Below are 5,200 nucleotides of genomic sequence, written 5' to 3'. Positions count from 1 at the left end.
GCCCCAACCAAACTCCCCACCTGACAATGTCTTCCACCTGGATCGGCACACGAGCTCATCGTAAGGCCAGAAGTAGGGGCCGAGCCCCGCCTCCACCTCACGGAGTAAGTAAAATAACCTCAGGGGGGTCACTATGTATAAACCCTCTATATCACGTGCGTTCAAGGCCTATATTTAAAATCCCTTATCTGTAAATTTTTTCATTAATAAAATGTACCCCTTTTCTATACAAATCTGTAAATTTTTTCCAAAACTATTTTAAATAGTCCCTTATGTATATTTATTTCTGTAAATTTTAGAAATAAAAAATATCCATCTGTTGAACTCACGTGATAGGGTTACATACGATGAGTGACCCCCCCGAGAAAATAACGTTAAAAGTAGTGGTATTTCACTTGCGCCAGAGGCTCCCACTTATTCTACACATCTCGAGTCATTTCACAAAGTCGAGTCAAGCTCAACAGGGTCTTCTTTCCCGACTAGTTCTTCCAAGCCCATTCCCTTGGCTGTGGTTTTGCTAGATAGTAGATAGGGACTGTGGGAATCTCATTAATCCATTCATGCACATCACTAATTAGATGACGAGGCATTTGGCTACCTTAAGAGAGTCATAGTTACTCCCACCATTTACTTGTGCTTGGTTGAATTTCTTCACTTCGACATTCAAAGCACTAGGTAGAAATCACATTGCATCAACATCCGCAAGGACCATCGCAATGCTTTGTTTTAATTAAACAGTCGAATTCCCCATGTCCGTACCAATTCTGAGACGGCTGTTCACCACCTAGGGAGGACCGCCCTAAGGGGCAGCGTTCTATGCCCATCACCTGGTCGGCACGTGGGGGCTCGCCCTAGCTGCTAAGGTAGCTCGGGCAAACCCCTGACAGCCTTTGGGGTCAGATAGCAGACCCCTAGGCCTAGCCCTTAGAGCCAATCCTTTGTTACAGATCCGTTTTGCCAACTTCCCTTAACTACATTTCTCTATCGACTAGAGGTTGTTCACCTTGGAGACCTGATGCAGTTATGAGTATGATCTAGCGCGATCAGCAATCGCTCCTATGGATTTTCACGGGCCACCGAAGGGGACGCTGCGAGATGTGCGATGCTTTATCGACTGTTGGACCCTATCTTCGGGTGATCCGATTACAGGGTGGGCGGGCTGTTAAAAATAAAAGAGAACTCTTCCTGAGGCCCCTGCCGGGGTCTTTGAATTCGGTCACATTACCGTCCACCACCACGTCCCGGTTTGGGAATATTGACCCGATTTCCTTTTGATGCGCGGCGCACATTGCGCCCTTGACACAGGATTGCCCCATCTCTTAGGATCGACGAACCCATGTCCAATTGTTGTTCACATGGAACCTTTCTCCACTTTGGCCTTCAAAGTTCTCATTTGAATATTTGCTACTACCACCAAGATCTGCACCGGGGGCCATTTCACTCAGGCTCACGCCCGGAGCTGCACCATGACCCCTGCGCCCTCCTACTCATTAGGGCCTCGCGCTCGCCCCGATGGCTGGGTGTAGGTCGCATGCTTCAGTGCCATCCTTTTTCGGGGCTAGTTGATTCGGTAGGTGAGTTGTTACACACTCCTGAGCAGATTTCAACTTCCATGACCACCATCCTACTCTCTTAATCAATCAACACCCTTTGTGGGATCTAGGTTAGCACGTAGCTCGGCACCGTAACCCAACTTTCGGTTCATCCCGCATCGCCAGTTCTGCTTACCAAAAATGGCCCCACTTGGAGCTCACATTCCGTGCTGAGGTTCAATGGAGCAACCCTGACCGCTTACCTATTTAAAGTTTGAGAATAGGTCGAGGGTGTTACACCCCCGATGCCTCTAATCATTCGCTTTACTCGATAAAATTGCAAGGAGCTCCAGCTATCCTAAGGGAAACTTCGGAGGGAACCAGCTACTAGATGGTTCGATTAGTCTTTTGCCCCTATACCCAAGTCTGCCGAACGATTTGCACATCAAAAGCGCTACGAGCCTCCACCAGAGTTTCCTCTAGCTTCGCCCTACTCAGGCATAGTTCACCATCTTTCGGGTCCTAGCAGGTACGCTCCCGAGCCTTTCACAGAAGATCACGGTCAATCGATGGTGCACCCCTCAGGGGGGATCCCACCTATCAAGTTCCTTGCACCTCCATGAGTTTTTCGCCCACCAACTCACATACGTGTTACACTCCTTGGTCCGTGTTTCAAGATGGGTCGGATGGAAAGCCTAGAGCACGAGCGTCCCGAGCGCATAGGTGCATAAAGCACGCCACGATCGACACGTGCTTCGCTCCTCGGCTCATGCGACAGCACAGGCGAGCCTTCGAGAGTCCGCTCTTGTCCTACCGCGTTGGCCCACGCTGACCAATGCTCCGCATCAAGCGATGGACCAGCTCGCATGGTTTTGCATCTGTCCGGGGCGTGCCTGTGGCCTCCATTCGCTTCCCTCCCAGCAATTTCAAGCACTCTTTAACTCTCTTTTCAAAGTCCTTTTCATCTTTCCCTCCTGGGAGAAATCCGTGGCGGCCTGCTTCACCATCATTTGGGTGCCTTTGGAGATCTTTTTGAAAGGTGCAACCTGCAAATAAGCATCCCAAAACTTTTGGTTGTACCCATCCACTGTATCTCCTGCATCCATATGCAAGCTGTCCCAATCTTGAAGAACATGGTCTCTAAACTATTTAGGCATAAACTGCTGGTAGAAGGCTTTCTTGAAGTCCTTCCACTTCCTTGGGGCTGACCCATCTGTGGTCTGTGCACTCCACCATGCACTAGCTGTTGCTGTCAAGTGTAAACTGACCATTCTTAATTTGGAGGATTCTGAAAATTTTTCTGTACCGAAGGCAGCATCAAACTGTCTGATGAACTGCAATGCTTTGTCTGTATGACCATACTGTCCATTGTAGGTCATAAACTTGACAGATTTTCCTCCCTCTTTAAATTCCTTGGTCTCTTTGGAAGACTTTCTCTTCCTAGACTTCTTGTGTTTCCTTCTTTTCCTGGATGGTTTATCTGATAAGGAAGAAGAAGACACAAAGTCGAACTCGAGGTAGACGGTGATGAACTAGGAGATCGGTGATGATGCCTCGATCTCTTTCTGCTATGAGACCGTCTCCTATGAGATCTCTCTTTCTCAGGCTGTACACGAGAGAGTGCCTCTGGCATTGGCACGTCATATACTACATTAGGCATAGCTTCTGCTTGAAACAAATGCTGAGCCCTTGGATCCCTTTTGAGATTTTCCATCTCTTGTATACGAGTGCGTACCATCTGTTCAAATTCTTGTCGAGTTTGCGGCACACTTCTCTGTCTCGGATGTACATCCCTATCTTGTGAATCCCACTGGATAGGTGATTGATCCATATTCTGAAATCTGCAAATTTCTCACACCGTGTAGGTAACTGATGCACAATTACCTTTGCTTTTCCAACAGAAAAATACCTCAACAAGAGGTGTTTTGCATTCACAATCTATGTCAGTACTGGCTACCAATTCAAGGCATAAACCCACACAGTTGCCAAAGCATCAACAACTATATTGCCCTTTTCTGGCTGCTGCAGATGGTTTCAAAAGGCATCTGTTTTTTTCCCACTTTTCACTGCTCAAAGACATGCATACTCTTTTTCTGTAAATCTCTGATTGGGAGTGTGGGGAGGTGTAAAGAAAGTGGGGGTATAGGGATGAGAGTCTAGAGTAAGAATACGCTAGAAAAGCATATCACAATCATAGTTGTAGTCAGAACTCCAATCATCACCAGTCACACTAACCCAGGGAATGGAGGGAATCTCATCAAAACCAGAGGCATAATTGGAGGAGGAATCATCAGAGGAAGAGTGGTGAGATGAGGAAGAGTCTCAAGAAGAGGAAGAAGAGGATTCTCCATGTGTAGCGGAAGAAGGACGGCTACGGAGGGGAGAGGTGACCACAGGAGGCGAGGAGGGGAGGGTACTCTTGCAAAGTGGAGAGGATATGGGAGGAAGAGGTTGGGAGGCTGGTAAGGGAAGCCAGTATAGATGACCTTCTTGGAGAGGATGTTGAGGTAAGGGATTGAAGTGAAGGAAACTTCGAGCAATGATTGCTGTAGGGTGGGATAGCGCATGCATAGGGACACGAAGAACATGATATGACAACGCTTGAGCACCTAGAGGAATTTCAAGGATTAGTTTTCAAAGCCAAAGAATCTTTTAATCATGCTCATGTACATGTTCAAAGAATCCATCCAATCTCGATAAGAAATCACTTATGTACTCAAATGCTCATTTGAAATTTGAAATTCTATGATGATGTCTTAGTGAGTGTCCTAAGACTTTCCATTATCAATAACACCACCATCAATCACTTTGGTAATCTTTATTTGTGCAAATGAAAAGTGATCCACTTGTTAAAATTTAATTGATGTTCCTAATGCTATCTCATTCCAATAATAGCCGTGTTTCAAAATTTCTTCAACCACAAACTTTGAATACATAAACAATATTTTTTGATGATGTATTTTGGATACATCTCATCTTTGTCCCATGTGATTTATGATTTTTTAGATGTGCTCAAAGGAAAAACATCACCAAGAGTTTCCATATCTCCATGGTTGTGCTTTAGTTCAACATGCATGCTTAGAACTTTTGATATAATCATTGTCAACTTCTCATTCCAAGACTTTCAAAGTAGCATATGAAATTTGGATCGCTAGAATGAACCTCCAATCTCGCCACAATTTCCATTTCCATTTTCTTTATGACCTACAAAAAGAAAAGCTCAAAAACAAAAAAGTTCAATTTGACAATGTGCTAAACTATTGTCAACAAAAGAAGCATCATGATAGTTTTTCTAAGAATGAAATATTAGTGCTTTAGTGACGAATTGGCATGGTATACATGATACGCATCCACACATACACAGGGTACAATAGGTGAATCTATCAATAGACATTAACAATTAGCTTTAGTTTTAGAAAAACGCATAAGCATTAGGTATTGATATTAGAAGATCTCTTTAGATTTTAGCATTAGTAAATAGGCATTATCCACAAGGCATGCATTAGACATTATCATTATTACAAGTCATTAAGAATTGGTATTAAGCATGAGTATTGGTATAGGAATTAGAATTCTATACTATATTAAATCCCCAAATACACTAATACACCCTACATTCTATTAAACCCCCCCTCCATTTATATATTCAACACACATATACATTGCAC

At 44.4% G+C, this 5,200-nt stretch overlaps 1 pseudogene; it reads right to left on the bottom strand.

Moving 5' to 3' along the window:
• Positions 1 to 986: 986 nt before the first annotated feature.
• Positions 987 to 2,589, bottom strand: LOC147889866 (25S ribosomal RNA; annotated as a pseudogene).
• Between the last annotated feature and the right edge of the window lie 2,611 nt (positions 2,590 to 5,200).

Source organism: Dipteris shenzhenensis, chromosome 20 (assembly GCF_047967505.1).
Source record: "Dipteris shenzhenensis isolate YYH24624 ecotype China chromosome 20, Dip_SZ_1.0, whole genome shotgun sequence".
Taxonomy (NCBI): domain Eukaryota; kingdom Viridiplantae; phylum Streptophyta; class Polypodiopsida; order Gleicheniales; family Dipteridaceae; genus Dipteris; species Dipteris shenzhenensis.
The sequence above is the reverse complement of the archived record's forward strand: the minus strand, read 5'-3'. Positions and strand labels throughout refer to the sequence as shown.